At 39.6% G+C, this 16,974-nt stretch overlaps 1 pseudogene; it reads left to right on the top strand.

The window, feature by feature from the left end:
* Nucleotides 1-844: 844 nt before the first annotated feature.
* LOC127218420 (cleavage and polyadenylation specificity factor subunit 5-like) lies at nucleotides 845-1,583 on the top strand (annotated as a pseudogene).
* The last annotated feature ends 15,391 nt before the right edge of the window (nucleotides 1,584-16,974 follow it).

Genomic DNA, 16,974 nt, shown 5'->3' with positions numbered 1-16,974 from the left:
TTGGGGGGTGGAGCCATGGGCGGAAGTGACCTGTGGCAGGAGGTCAGAGGAAGAGCCGGGAAAAGCTCTCTTGCTGGTGGGACTCGGACAGGAGAGCATCCGTGGAAATTGCTGGTGTTCATCTGTCTAGGCTGTAAGTTATTTCTCCCTGAATAAACATCTATTCGGCCTATTTGTTTATCCTGATCCTTATTTAACCGCAATACATCTTCATTTGAAACTAATCAGAAACATGTTTTTAAATACTTTTACACAAATGTTCAAAACACTATTCATAAAAACAATGCAACATAAATAGCACATAGTCAGCAATTTATAGAGATAAGTAAAGTACTATGAATGCATGCAATTGAATATTAGCCTATCAAAATAAAGAAAATACTTCTATATTATATAAAATATATTATTCTTAAAATATATTTTAGGAAATAAAATGTCAAATCAAAGGATTAAGTATTTTATGATAAAAATAGTATCCATGAAAACCAAGGAAAAATATTATCTTCAATCAGCTAAAGGAAGATAATCAGCACTAACCATCACACTCTTTAACATTAGTAATAATTGTAAAAATGTGGTGGTTTGAATAAAAATGACTCCAGTAGACTCATATATTTTAATGTTTAATTGCCAGAGAGTGGAACTACTTGAAAGGATTAGAAGAATTAGGAGACTGTGCTTTTGCCTGCTTTTGCTCTCAACTGTTAATGGCCTGCAGCAGCTGCTGAGCAGGATGCAGACAAAGATAACCGCCGCCTGCCCCGCGGACATCTCCTCTGCCCTCCCTACCCCATGCTTTCTCCAAGTCGCCTGTGTCGGAGCTGTTCAGCATGTCTGTGGTGCCATGTATGTGGTGCCTCCGAATCGCTCACAGATTGGCTGGCCCCGAGGGGGTGGGGGGTGGTCAACCAGTTTGGCAACAAGTACATCCAGCAGACCAAGCCCCTCACCCTGGAGCGCACCATTAACCTGTACCTACTTACCAATTATACCTTTGGTACAAAAGAAAAGGACAGCTCTGTTGCAGCCAGATTTCAGCGTATGCGGGAGGAATTTGATAAAATTGGGATGAGAAGGACTGTTGAAGGGGTTCTGATTGTACATGAGCACCGGCTGCCTCATGTGTTACTGCTACATCTGGGAACAACTTTCTGCAAATTACATGGTGGTGAACTTAATCCAGGAGAAGATGAAGCGGAAAGACTAAAATGCTTAATGACAGAGATACTGGGTCGTCAAGATGGAGTCCTATAAGACTGGGTCATCGATGACTACATTGGTAACTGATGGAGACCAAATTTTGAACCTTCTCAGTATCCATATATTCCCGCACAGATAACAAAGCCCAAGGACATAGGTTGTTTCTGGTTCAGCTTCAAGCAAAAGCCTTGTTTGCAGTCCCGAAAAATTACAAACTGGTAGCTGCACCATTGTTTGAATTGCATGACAATGCACCAGGATATGGACCCATCATTTCTAATCTTCCTCAGCTGTTGAGCAGGTTCAATTTTACATACAACTGAATCCCTGCACAGAAGTAATGAATCCGTCTCTGTGAGCACAGCTAACACAAATAGAAGAATTGTTGGTTTTCTCTTGTTCCCTAAATTGTCAACTCCTTCCTGTTTGAAGAGTAAATTAATATGAACTGGAAAAAAAAAGAAAAGAAAAACTAGGAGATATGGTTTTGTTAGTTGAAATGTGTTCCTGGGAGTGTTGAGTTCTCAAAAAGTTCATGATAGGCCCAGTCTCTCTGCCTCTCTACCTGCAGATCAGAATGTAGCTCTCTGCTACTTCTCTAACACCATACATTTTATGCCACCCACCATGCTCTCTGCCTTGATGACAATGGAATAAACTTCTGAAAATGTATTGAAGCCCCCATTTGAATTATTTCCTTAATAAGAATTGACTTGGCCACTGTGCTTCTTCACAGCAATAAAACAGTGACTAAGACAGAGGTGGTACCAAAATCTGTGATATCATTGTGAATGACCCAACTGTGTTTTGTTTTGTTTTTAATATGGAAGACTTTGTGACTTTGGAATAGAAAAGCATTTCAACACTTCAAGTAGAGCATAATGGACTTTGGGAGCCCATTCCCTATGGAGGGAATATCTCTAGGCCCAGATACATGGAGGAGGGCCTAGGTCCTCCCCCAGATGATGTGACAGAATTTGATGATTCTTCCTGGGGAGTGGATGAGGGATGGGATAGGGGTTTGTGGGATGAATGGGTGGAAGGGAAGGAGAGGGAACTGGGATTGGTATGTAAAATAAGATTATTCTTAATTTAAATAAAAATTAATAAAATAAAAAATGGGACTCACTTTTTCTGCATACAATTTTGATGCAGCATATAAGGGTACAATAAAAAAATGTACAACAGATTTCCTTCTACATAAGTTGGAAAACATCTCTAGGCCTTAGACACAGTCATCTGTCCATGTAACTAAGAAAATGAGCTTAATCTGTCAGTAAGGAGAGTTCTTTCCAACCTGGATTGGATTAGAAACAGGTCACAGTAATATTGGGATGTTCTGGATGTTTCCAAATGGCATTTGATTTCTGAGATCATTGTGCATAGGAAAATTACCACTGTCAGAGGACTACTAACCCACAAATCTAAGCATCAGTAAATTTTAAAGTGATACTTACTTTCCCCTCAGAAATGTTATTTCTCTTTTTGCCACAGGTTATAGTTGAGGCTTGGAGCCTCTCCAAGCTTCACTATGGCTGCATGCCCATTATATATTGCATAATAAAAAAGGCATGTGCTTAAATGTTAAGAAAAAATATACAATAGATGCAGGAGGAGAACGATATATATATATCATTGGTTCCAGATTGAATGTAGGACCTTCTATCAGAAATATACGGTATCATGGTTGTCAGGGGTGATCTCCCAGGTTGAAATCAGTGAACAGCTCACTCTCTGAATCTTAAGGGCTCAGCAATCTTGGCCTCAAGTTCCTAACATCAGTATTTTGTTCCCTGGCTTGTCTTCATATTCTCGCCCTGCAAATATACAATAAATAAACAACATTTTAGGACTCTGACAAATCTACCTCTGGGTCCTGTACTCCTGTAGGTCCTCTTCTGCTGGGAATTGATCTTTTTTTGACAGACTTAGGGTGAGTTTTCCATTCCTGAATCCCTACTGGAAATATCAGAAACAGCAAGTCCCTCTTGGGCTTCAACAGTCATTCCTTCATCTTGGGTGGAGAATTTGGCTGCTTTTTTCTTTGTCCAGCATTTATTGAGCTCCAGGGATATGAGCCTGCATCTTCGGAGCCTGTGTCTGTGAATCAAAAGTACATGCTTTGGAGGCTATTTCTGTAGGTGTGAACTGGTCACCAGCTGTCAGGATGAATTTCTGGACAAGCTTGAAAGTAAGGTCTTATTACAGAAGAAACAATGGATTATAGTAAGAAGACACTATAAACAACATAAGTAATTTGAAAATTGGACAAAACATAGCTATTCTTTGAAAGATAAAAACAATACCCAGAAAAGAACAGGAATTTTGGTTAGCCTGCAAGCAATTTAAAATATTAAATTAGCTGGGTGGTGATAGTCCATAACTGTAATCCCAGCACTTGGGAGGCAGAGTCAGGCAGATCTCTTTGAGTTTGAGGCCAGCCTGGTCTGCAGAGAAAGTTCCAGGACAGTAAGAAGTGTTACAGAGAAACCCCGTCTCAAAACAACCAAAGAATAATAATAATAATTGAAAAACTTTTTCAATGCAATAATGATAATCTCCAGATCCATAGCAATGAACTTGTAAATTCCATCAAAATTTAAAGATGAAATAAATCTAGTCTGCATAATATTTTCAAGGCTATAAATATGACTTGCTTCCTATTTAATTTTGTGAGACAAAAATCTCTAACAAACTAACCAAAACTGTCAGAATAAAAAATACCAGTATTCTTGTACATAGTTATAAAAAAATCTTCATTAATACACTAGTAATTCAAATCTATCAACACACAAAATACAATACAGCATTACAAAGTGGTTGTTATCCAGTAACTCAACTTCTGAAAATGAGATCAGTTTGGTTTCACCATATTAACAAATGTAAGAAGAAAACTAAAATATTTGTGTTACCATCCAGAAAAAAGCAATTGATGAAAATAAGAACCATTTGCCAAAATTTTAGAGTTAAGAATAACTTTTATTTTCTGTGCTTTAATTTTTTTTAGATTTACGTTATGTATAAGAGTGTTTTGCCAGGTGACCATGGCAGTCAGAAGGCATTGGATCCCCTGGAACTAGAGTTACGTGTGATTGTGAAACACCATATGATTGCTGCAAAATGACCCAGTGAGTCCTTTCCAAGAGCAGAACGTACCTTAGCAAGAGCAGAACTTAATTTTAACCAGGAAGCTATTTCTCCAGACCCTGTTTTCTGTTTTTAGTTACATATTTATTTATTTATGTTTTTCAAGACAGCGTTTCTATGTAGCTTTGGCTGTACTTGATCTTGCTCTATATGCCAGAATGGCCTCGAACTCTAAGAGATCCTCCTGTCTCTGCCTCTCGAATGCTGGGACCCAAGGCACCACCAGGCCTCTTTTCTGTTTTTAAGAGATTGGTTTTTGGTACCTCTGTTCATGCTCTTCTCGGATAGGGTTATGTGGTCTACTTCTGCCTCCCAAATGCCGCAAGTACAGGTATCAGGGATAGTTCCACTACTATATACATCAGAGAACTAGGAACATAAATATGAGTGTTTTCTAAGAAATATATTTTTGATGTATAGTATAGTGGTGCTCGCGCATGTGCGCGCACACGCTCCCGTGTGTGTGTGTGTGTGTGTGTGTGTGTGTGTGTGTGTGTAATTTGTGCACCATGTGCTGGCAGTGCCCACAAAAGCCAGAAGAGAGCATCTGTTATTGACAGAGACTTAAAGAATGTAGTGGATTCAGGGGAATCCATTTTGTGTATCTTCCGACACGGGAACTTCAGAAGAGCAGCTGGAGCTGCTTAACCGCTGAACCATCGATAAGTGAAAAGCTTCTGTTCTTTTGTGTAGTGTATCTGACTTTTGGTCCCTGAACTTAGACCTGGCTTGGTATAATTTTCCACTCAGGCAGTACTTAAGTCACGCTCTCGTGTAGTTTACATGTAACTTAACAGTGAGGGATGTAGGCAAGTGCATAGACACCTAAATATGACTTGGTGGTTGGGGGCCTCACGAACAGACATGCGCGGAAGGATTTGGAGAGAAGTCAGCTGACCCCAGCTAAGCCAATTGGAGTTCTCCACTTGTATCACGGCATTTGAAAAGGAACTGTTGGGGATCTCGGAGGGCTTTTTAAGGACCTTGCAGGTGGCGCGAGGAGGTATATCTCGCTGCCGCTCGCGAGGTGCTGAAGGAATTGGAAGATTCTCCCACGGCAGGTAAAGGGAAGAAGTTTGTTTTTATCAATTGAACCTACTTTGGCATTAGTTGTCTATTTCACTGGCTTTCTTAATGGTTGGGCCTTGCTTGCCTGGTCCGCCCGAGGCCCCCCGCGGGTCCGCCCGAGGCCCCCTCCTCGTCTGCCCCAAGGTCGAGGCCTCCCCCCAGGTCAGAGCAAGGCCTCTGGGCCTTGTTGGCTCCCACTCGAGTCCCCTCCATGTCCCTCCCTCGTTCGCTCGCGGCCTCTCCCGGTCCCCCCCCCCACCTTGTTCGCTCGCGGCCCCCTCCCTGTCCCCTTTGCTCCCACTTGCGGCCTCTCCCCTGTCAGCTCCAGGCTCCTGCCCTGTCCTCTCGAGGCCCCCTCCCTGTCAGAGCGAGGGTCCCTCCCTGTCCACTCCAGGCCTCGACCGCCTCCCTGTCAGCTCAAGGCCTCTTGGTCTTGTTCGCTCCCGCCTCTGCCGCCCCGCCCCCTGCCTTGTTCGCCTGCGGCCTCTCCCGGTCTCTCCCGCCTTTTTCGCTCGCGGCCTCTCCCTGTCCCCCCTCCCCCGCCGCCGCCTTGTTCGCTCTCCCTCTCCCCCAACCTGTTAGGCCCCTCCCGGCCCCTCCCGCCTGTTTCTCTCATGCTCGCGGCCTCTCCCGCCCCGCCCCCGCCTTTTTCGCTCGCGGCCTCTCCCAGTCCCTCCCGCCTTTTTCTCTTGCGCTCGCGGCCTCTCCCGCCCCGCCCCCTGCCTTGTTCGCCTGCAGCCTCTCCCGGTCCCTCCCGCCTTTTTCGCTCGCAGCCTCTCCCGGTCTCTCCCGCCTTGTTCGCTCGCGGCCTCTCCCGCCTTTTTCTCTCGTGCTTGCGGCCTCTCCCGGTCCCTCCCGCCTTTTTCGCTCGCGGCCTCTCCCGGTCTTGCGGCCTCTGCCCTGTCAGCTCGCTGCCTCCTCCCTGTCAGAGCAAGGCCTCTGCGTTCCTGAAAGTCTCTGCCTTGTCCACCCTGCTCAGTCGAGGCCTTCGCCTTGTCTGCTCAAGGCATCTGCCATGGTGCCTGCTTCTCTATTTAAAATCCTTCACACATAAATTTAAAGATTTTTATTTCTGAACTGAGTGAGAGTGGTGGGATATCAGAGTCTGAAGCAAGAAGATCTTCAAGTTCTGCTTGAAAACTGATAAGCAGTGAGGTCTTGTCTCGGGGGAAAAAAAAAAAAAAAACACGGGGTGGTTCTGCAAACCTTTAATCCCAGCACTCAGGAGACACAGGCAGGCAGATCTCTGTGAGTTCGAGGCCAGCCTGGTCTGCAGAATGAGCTCCAGGACAGGCTCCAAAGCCACAGAGAAGCCCTGTCTCAAAAAAAAAACAAAAAAACAAAAAAACACCCTGAGTACCTGGTGTAGCCTTGTAAAACACACACACACACACACACACACACACACACACACACACACCAACACAAAACATTACTTTTTTTGCTTTGTAGCATCAGCCTGAGTACATGAGGCCTTGTCTCAGAAAAACAAAGCCTACCCCAAATCATTGTTTTCCTTCTCTACATCTTAGTCTCATTAGTTTTCATACTCCAGACTTTTGAAATGGTAGGAAAATGAGCTGTTGTAGATACTTATTTCCCTTTCATTTTATTTAATATGCATTTTAAATGCATTTGCATTTCAAATACAGTTTCCTATTGAAGATGAGTATGATTTCACTTCCAAGGCATTTTGAATTTTTTCTGTGTTCTTCTTTATCTGGTCAGAAACTTTGATTTTTTTTCCGCCTCTTCTGTCTCTGCATTTTGAATGTGAGATTTAGAAGTGTTTCCCTCCATGCCTAACTTTTATATTTAAAACTTTAAAAAATAATTTCAGAATTCTAAAATGTGTTCTCCCATATAATCTCTACTACAAGATATCTTATAAAGCCTTAAAAATGTCAAAAATGATATTAGCATTGACATAAGCTATTACAGAATTTATTTAAATTTTCAGTGTTTTCCTTTTTATTATAAAGTTTCAGTATTGAGAATCTCCTATATGTATACATGAAATACCATATCCACCATCATTCCCATCTCCTTCCACATCCCCTCCCCAAAATGATGCCTCCCAGTTTCATCTTCATGTATTTTTTTATTTTTGTTTTTGATAGCCCACTGACTCTGATAAGACTCTGATAAATGCCACATATTTGTTATTTCAGGAGTAAGTATTCCCTTTGTATTCCAGGATACTATTGAGGATACCTCACTGAATTTGATTGTCATATTTCCTCATAGTTTCACCCAGGGATATAAGCTCAAAAAACATTTGAAGAGTACTGGTCATGAATCATTTGGTTTTTTGATTTGTTTTGTTTTTTTGTTTTTTTTTTTTTTTTTAAGATTTTTGGGGTTCATTCCTGATTCCCGTAGTTGCAGTTCTCCTGTCCTACAGCCACTCTCAAATAATCACTCAAAGGCTTAATATTAATTACAAATGCTTGACCAATGACTTAGGCTTATTACTAACTAACTCTTACATATTAAGTTAACCCATATTGGTCATTTATGCTGTGTACTGTGATAGTACCTTAATTAGCATGGCGCATTCATCTCTTGCTCACTCTCATCTGGCTGGTGAACCCAGACTCTGCTTTTGAAATTTGGCTCTCTTGCCTCACCTTATCCTGTTCAGGAATTAGTCAGTCAGATATTGGTCAACCAGTGTAAGTTAATACATATCCGCAGTGTACATAAGGATTATTCCACAGCACATCCCTTAAAAAACATAATCATAATAAACATGCATTATGACATTTTTAGTATGTATGTCATGGTCTTTTGCTCCTGTTCCCTCACAATCCTTGAGCCTCTTAGGATAATTATCCTTCCTTCACTCAAACACATCCTTTTTATTTTCATTGCCTATTTTTGTATATGTGTATATATTTATGTATTTAAATCTAGCTTATTCTTGTGAGAGAAAGCATGTAATATTTCTCTTCCAGAGACTGGAGGATTTTAAATAACCTGGTGGATAGCATGTATTTTTCTACAAATGACATCATTTTGTTTTACTTTATCATTTGGTAATAGTTTCATTTCATATGTACATCTTATTTCTTGGCTCTATTCACCTGTTGATGGAATTTTAGGCTGATTCCATTCCTGGTTATTGTGAAAAGTAACATAAGAAAGGTGAATGTGCAAGTATCTATGGTATGTTGGTTTAGATTGCTTTAGGTGGTAAGTATGAACAATAAGATGGAATCTTCTATAAAGCTTTTCATATTTCCACCAGTGTTTTTCCCTTACATCCTGACCAGCATTTAGCTTATCAGTGTACTTTTGATTATTATTTTTCTTATGGCTAAGGATGTTAAAACATTTATGAATTTATTTATTATCTATTTGTATTCTTTCCTGTAAGACCTGTCCAGTAGATTAGTCATTAATCAGTGTGTAGGTTTCTATATTTTGTATTTAATATTGTAAGTTTTTTAAAGATTCTAAATATAAGTTCTCTGTAAAATGTATAGATAGAAAATATTACCATTCTGTTGGCTGTAACTATTTGTTGTTTCTATAGCTGTGCAGCTGCTTTTTAATTTCATGCAAATTAATTTGACAGTTTTTGCTATTTTTCCTGAGTTGTTTCCAGAATAGTTTTAAAGAGGCTTTGCTGTGCCTATGTCTTAATTACAGTGTGTTGATCCTATCTTTTATTATTATTCTTTACTTTGAAACAATCTTATTTTACATGCCAATCCCAGTTCCTACTCCCTCCCCCTCCTCCTTCTCCCTACATATTAGTGGGTTATTACCAATTTTTATTGGATGTCAACTCTGAATAATTTTTTTTGCTTGAAATCTACTTTCTCAGATCTGAGCATAGGGGTTGTTTTTGTTTGTTGTTTTTGTTTTTTGTTTGTTTGTTTCCAATAGCTTGGTATTTTGGCTTCAGCCCTTTCATTTTCAGTTTTTACTTATGCTTGACCAGTAGATTCATTTACCTTGGGCACCAAATGTCTAGGCTTATCTGTAATGCAATCAGCTAGTTAATGTCTTTAGATTCAATAGTTAGGACCATTAGATTTAGGGTTATTATCAAGGGAGGTTTTTCATTCAAGCAGTTTTTTGTTTGTTTTCATGGTTTGTTTAGATATTAATTGGCATTGTTAGTCTCCTTTCATGTAACAGACACATGATTATTTACTGAATTGTAGGGTTTTTTTCTATATAATCTTTACCTTTACCTATCATGAAATCAGGTCTTTTCTGTATCCTCACAGTTAACTTTGTATTTATTTCTCTTCTCTATGTAGGATTCCTTTAAATATATTTCTGATATGCTGGCTTGGTAGCAACTGATTGCTATAGTTTGTGCTTATCTAGAAAAGTCTTTATTGATTTTAGCAGATAACACGAGATATAATAGTCTCACTTGACCTTTATTTGCTTTGAAACTTAAAATACATAATTTGCTATTTTTATGGCTTTTCAAGTTTTTGCCAAGAAGTCTGATGTTCTGATTGGTTGTCATTTTTAAGTGACATGGATGTTTCTTTGCAACTTTCAATGTTATGTCTTTGTTCTTTAGTCTTAGCATACTATCCATGGTTCTATAGGATTCCATTTTAGATCTAATACATCTTACAGAAGTTATTTTCTTGTTATTATCCGTTTTGGAGTCTGAAAGCCTCTTTTGCATAAAGTTCCTTTTTTTCATGTTCTATCAGGAAATTTTCTTCTTTAATTTCTGTACAAGTACCATGTTCTAACCAATTGCACCACTGGAGTTTCATTGGCTTTAATTTCTAGGACTGTTTTCTGCATCTTGGGTTTTTATCTCACCTACGTTTTCTGCCTGTAGACGTATTTTATTTTGTGGTCATATTCCAGAAATGTGTGCTTAAGATTGCTTACTTTTTCCTTTACTCATGTATAAATGTGAAATTTCCTTCAAATTTTCTTAAAACCTTAATACTCTTTAATTTTGACTAATATAGCTTATTGGTGATACTTTCTATGGGTTTTTATTGATTTAATTGAGTTTTTAATTTTTAGAATATATATATATATTATATTCTGAATTGATTCCTTCATTTCATTCATATGTGTGAAACTCCTTGAAGTTTTTTTTCACATATACTTTCAAAGTATTTGTCCAGTGTTTTAAACACGTGTGCAGTTTTTTGGACATTGTATTTGAGGAGATATTTTCATTTGCTTTGCTTTTTATATTTCTTACATTTTGTGTTGTAATTTCTATATCATTTTGGAAGGGTATGTCTTCAAGTTTAACTTTGTCATAGAGTATCTGTAGAAGGCTCATTCTTAAATCCCAAAATAAAAGAAGAAAATAAACCACTGTAATAAGTTAACTATATGTAGAAGTACACACAGAAAATATTAAAGCCAAATATTTTTCCCCAAGAACTATGAAGCAAATATTCGCAGAAATAATGTACAATAAACTATTAAGTTAAAATTCAATTTGGGTACAATTAGGACTAATTGTACTCAGTGGCTATGAAAAGAGCACATAGTTGAGAGGAGTTTAGAGGTAGGAATGGATCGAGGAGGATATATGGGCAGGACTGAGGTTTAGTTTGAACAGACTACATTGTATGCATGTATGAAATTTTCAAATAATGTATACAATGCTCTATTTTAAAAGTAAAATATTAATAAATAAATAAAGTAAATAAAGAGGACAGACAGGAGATGGAACTAGAGCCGTGAGATTTATGTTGGAATTTTGGTCTTAGTGCATTCATTTCTTACCCAACAGTAGACCATCTGTGAGAGGGAGGAGGCTGCTGCAACCTAAGACCTCCGGGGACCTGGAACTCGGGATTCTAAATTGACCAGCACTGAACCACACAGAAGGTAAGTGGCTCCGGATGTAGAACTGCTCCCCAACCTCAAACATGGGATCATGAATTTCCTCAGTCATCACCATGTGGCAGAGATTGCTCTTTAACACACAAGTGATATGATCCTAGAGTGGTGGGTCATTCATTACCTGGGGATCTGATGCCTGCATTTTTCAGCATGTCCTTGTCTGTCATTCACCCATCACTGTCTTCTACAGGTGCCTTACAAAAAGCTGGTCTGGCAGCCTCCCTCTAGTCCTTCTCATTTTGCAACTTCTCCTTGTTTTCTTATTTACAGAGTATTTTTGTCTCAAAGAATTGGTCTCTCTCAAGGTTGTACCTGGTTGGAAAGTCCTCAGACATTGAAGAGGAAACAAAAATATTTTTCCCTTCTGTTCACTAGTGCAAACTACAGGGTAACAGTCCCCAAATTTTCCACATTGAATTAATGTTTGTGATAATCTTGGGATGACATTTATGGTAGGGGTATCCATCTTTTTTTAATAAGAGACACATTATATTTGGAAGTGGCTTTTCCTCATTCGTCATACCTCTACCATGAGACATGCTGGAGCTTTTGAGAGCTTACTACTCTAGAATGAATAGCCTTTCTGTCATTCTCTCAATACTTTTCAGTTGTCCTAGCCATTCCTTTGTGATTCCTGATGTTTTATTCTTCCTGCTTTTTAATAGTCATCTTTTTGTGCCCTGACTTCTTTTTTCCTTGTTTGAATGGATTTGGATTTTTGAGACAGGGTGTCGTGTAGTCCAAGGTGCATTTTTAAACTGGCTAATATAGTTGAGAATGCCTTGAACTACTAGTCCAGCTGCTTCCACCTCCTGGATCCTGGGATTGCAGTCATATGCCACCATACCTATTTCTCTATCTTTCTGTTTACTGTGTAGTATATACATAGTGTCTTAAGGTTTTTTTTTTTACCTTAGAAGAATTTCAGGTTTTCTTATGATTATACTGAAATTGTACATTTGTGACAAAAAATACCTGTTATACTAACATCTGTATTCTCTTTTGCTCATTTTGGTGTGAGAGGTATATTCACCATAGTGTTTCAGCAGTGGCTAAATATATGATACCTGGCAGCAGATGTAACATCTTCACAAGATGCAGGGATGTTTGTAGTTGTTTTTTACTCTTTCACTTTTTGAGGACTCAACCATCCACCTCCCAAATAAATACACAAATACTTACTCTTACTTATGAATGCCTGGCCTTAGCTTGGATTCTTTCTATCCAGCTTTTCTTTGTTTTTTAAAGATTTTTTGTTATTTATTCTTTTTTCTTTATAAAGATTTTAATTCTCAGTTTATCAGTAGCTTTGTTGAAACTATAGAAGTGTTTCTTCTCAGTTATTTAAGCACTATTATGACATTGCAGTTGTGAAATTTACAAAGACCACTCATTGTTCTTAAGAAAAGTTATTACCAGAAAAATCTCCTGTTACTTTCCCCATTGTATTTCCAAACACTGCTTTTGTTAGTGAGTACTCCTTTTGAGAACAATAAAGGTTTCCTTATGAAGATATTAACATATCAATATAGATAGTCTTAGGGATGAATTCATCCCTGTCACTTATCTCCATAGTAATAATTTACTAGAGTTTGGCTAGCTTATTCTATGACACTAATTCGCAGCTCTTTTAAAATTTATTTTATTACATGTTGATCTCAATTCCCTCTCCCTCCCTCTTACCCTCTCTGCCCCTTCACATGCACCCTCCTCTACCATTCCCTCATCCCCATTCCACATGCAGGACAATGCCGTCCAGGTGGGGTCATGTAGATCTGTCAAGTCATTTGAAGTAGGGACTAGTACTTCTCTCCTGTCTCTAGGTTAAGGCGGTGTCCCTTCATGGGGGATGTGTCTGCAAGGTCCTTTTGTGCACCAGGGATACATCCTGGTTCCACTGTCTGAGGTCCCTTAGACTGCTCAGTCCTTCTGGCTGAGACCCATATTCAGGGGGGCCTGAGTCAGTCCCATGCTGGCTTCCCTGCTATCAGTCTGCTGGCCCATTAGCTCCTCCTTGTTCAGGTAAGCTGTCTCTATGTGTTTCTGCAACCTGGTCTTGTCCTCTCCCTCTGCATCTGGATTCTAGTTCGACTCAGTGTTTATGTATGGGTGTTTGATCCTGTTTCCAACAGGCATTAGTTGAGGGCTCCATGACGGTGGATAAATTAGTAGTTGATATCACTATCTGGCAAGGATATTTATGGTAGCCTTTCTACGGTTGCTCAAATTGTTAGTTGGAGGCAGTCTTGTAGGTCTCTAGACTTTTCTTTATGTTCAACTTTATCTTCAAACCAATAATGGCTCCCTCTTTATGTTCTCTCTCTCTCTCTCTCTCTCTCTCTCTCTCTCTCTTTTCTGTCTTCTATTCCTACACTGACTCAATCTTCATGGCCGCACATGTTTTCCTTTCCTCCCCCTCGTTTTCTCCTACTTCTCTCTCCATTCACTGCCCTCCCACTTCCGCTGAGCTCTGGGGGACTTGTCCCTTACCAGTTCTGTGAGGAACTTTATATGAATCTCTTAGAATACACCTTGTATCCTAGTTCCTCGGGTGGTGTGACTTATAGGCTGGTGATCCTTTGATCTAGGTCTAAAATCCATATATGAGTGAGTACATACTGTGTTCCTCTTTTTTTGACTGGGATACCTCATTCAGGATGGTTTCTTAAAGTGCCATCCACTTGCCTGCGAATTTCAAGATACCATTATATTTTTTCTGCAGAGTAGTATTCCATTGTGTAGATGTGCCACATCTTCATTAACCATTCTTCAGTTGAGGGGCATCTAGATTGCTTCCAGGTTCTTGCTATTACAAATAATGCTGCTATGAACATAGTTAAGCAGATGGCCTTTGTTGCATGGATGTGGATCATTTGGGCGTATGCCTAAGAGGGGAATTGCCGGGTCCTGTGGTAAACTAATTCAATTTTCCTGTGGAACTGCCATACTGATCTCCAAAATGGCTGTATGAGTTTGCACTCCCACCAACAGTGGAGGAGTGTTCCCTTTTGTCCACATCCTCTCCAGCATAAGTTGTCATTAGTGTTTCTAATATTAGCCATTCTGCCAGGAGTGAGATGGTATCTCAAAGTTGTTTTGATTTGCATTTCCCTGATAGCTAGGCATGTGGAGCATTTTCTTAAGTGTCTTTCATTCTTTTTGATTTCCTCTATTGAGAATTCTTTCTTCAGTTCTGTACCCCATTTTTTAATAGAGTTATTTGGTGTTTTGTTCACTAGTTTCTTGAGTTCTTTGTATATTTTGGAGATCAGCCCTTTGGCGGATATAGGATTGGTGAAAATCTTTTCCCAGTCTGTGGGCTGCCGTTTGGTCTTGTCCACTGTGTCCTTTGCCTTACAGAGCTTCTAAGTTTGAAGAGGTCCCATTTATTAATTGCTTCTTTCAGTGTCTGTGCCCCTGGAGTTATGTTCAGGAAGTGGTCTCCTATACCAATTTGTTCAAGGGTACCTCCTACTTTCTCTTCTAAGAGATTCAGTGTGGCTGGATTGATGTTGAGGTCTTTGATCCATTTGGACTTGAGTTTTATGCATGGCGACAGACATGGGTCTATCTGCAGTCTTCTACACACCTTCATCCAATTGTGCCAGCACCATTTGTTGAAGATGCTGTCCTTGCCCCATTGTATTCTTTTAGCTGTTTGTCAAAAGTCAGGTGTTCATAGGTGCATGGGTTAATATCAGGATTTTCAATTCGATTCCTTTGGTCTACCTGTCTATTTTTGTGCCAATACCAGCTTGTTTTCAGAACTATAGCTCTGTAGTAGAGCTTAAAGTCAGGGATGGTGATGCCTCCTGAAGTTCTTTTATTGTACAGTGTTGTTTTGGCTATCCTGGGTCTTTTGTTTTTCCATATAAAGGTGAAGAATTGTGATGGGATTTGAATGGGGATTGCATTGAATCTGTAGATTGCTTTTTGGCAAGATTGCCATTTTTACTATATTTATCATACCTATCCAAGAACATGGGAGATCTTTCCATTTTCTGGTATCTTCTTTATTTCTTTCTTTAGAGCCACAATGGATATGTATACAATTCATTGTTAAAATTGTTTCTTTTACATTTGAGATTATAGCTGTCATTTTCTTCTTCCCTTTCCTCCATATAAACCCTCTTATATGCCACTCTTGGCTCTTTAAAATTAATTTTGTCTGAAGTGTATATTTTTTTTTCAGCATTAGGGAATAGGCTTTACTTCTGGAGGGCTACCAATGGCCTTTGCAGTAGCTTGTAATGTTGGAGAGTCTCTTGGTCAATGCTGAGCAATAATGCAGAAGAGGGTTTCTCATGACTGGTGGGGTTTTTGTTAGATGGACTTTGGTTCTTCTTAGCCTAGATGAAAAATTTTCATTTAATCTACATTTATACATGGATTTATGTGAATTTTGTGTTTATTTTTGGTAGTTAAAAGTATAATTGCCTATGTCCTTTTCAGAAATCCTTATTGTGATTTTACTCTCCTCTCTCTTTCTGAATTTATCTTTTTAATACCTTTCTTTATATTCCACATGTGTTTAATTCTTGTCTTATTTATCACACTCTACTGTTTGCACATTCAACGACTCTCTCACACAGCACTTCTGGCAGGAGATGAGAATTATTATGAAATAACAGCGCAATTGGATTTCCTTGAACTCATAGGTCATGCTATCTCTTCTTTGTACTGTGTGTGTCACTATGACAACAGTCACAAAATCCTGAGTTTTCCAATGACTCAAATACTGTATGTTTTTCCCATTTTAATTTGTTTTTTACATTCCAATCCCAGTTCCCTCTCCCTCCCCTCCTCCTGCTCCCTCTATTTTCCTCCCACCTCCCATCTGCATCTCTGAGAGGGTGAGGCCTCCCCTAGGAAGTCTACTAAGTCTGTCCCATCATCTCATTAAGGCAGGTCCAAGGTACCTCTCCACCCCCCACACCCCGTGTCTAGGCTGAGCAAGGTATCTCTTCATATAGAATGGGCTCCACTAAGTCATTTTGTGCATTAGAGTTAGATCATGGATCCACTGCCAGTGGCCTCACCATTGTCACCTATGTTAAGGAAGTCTTATGCAGATTCCCCATTTGTCAGACCTGAGTCAGTGATCTCTCATTATCTCATACAGCTGATTCTGTGGGTTTCCCCATCTTGGTCTTGACTCTTGCTTATATTATCACTCCTCCCTCCCGTTGATTGTACTCCAGGAGGTTGGACTGATGGTTAGCCTGTGATTTCCGCATCCACTTCCATCTGTTTCTAAAAGAGGGTTATAGCTTCTTTGTGGTTGTGGATTATAGGCTGAGTATCTTTTGCTTTATGTCTAGTATCCACTTACGAGTGAGTACATACTATAATTGTCTTTCAAGATGTTGCTGTTTTTTCACTGCTGAGTGGTACTCATTGTGTAAATGAACCACATTTTCTTTATCTGTTCTTCAGTTGAAGGGCATCTAGGTTGTTTCTAAGATCTAGCTATTACAAATCACATTGCTGTGAACATAGTTCAGCAAATGTCCTTGTGGTGTGAATGTGCCCCAAAGTAGTATTGCAAGGTCTTGAGATAGGTTGATCCTTAATTTTCTGAGAAATAGCCATACTGATTTCCACAGCGGCTGTATAAGTTTGTACTCACACCAGCAATGGAGGAATGTTCCCCTTTCTCCACATCCTAGCCAGTATGAGCTGTCACTGGTATTTTTGATCTTA

The sequence above is a fragment of the Phodopus roborovskii genome, unplaced genomic scaffold (genome assembly GCF_943737965.1).
Source record: "Phodopus roborovskii unplaced genomic scaffold, PHOROB, whole genome shotgun sequence".
Lineage (NCBI taxonomy): Eukaryota > Metazoa > Chordata > Mammalia > Rodentia > Cricetidae > Phodopus > Phodopus roborovskii.
Note: the sequence above shows the minus strand (reverse complement) of the source record. Positions and strands in the feature narration are given on the sequence as shown.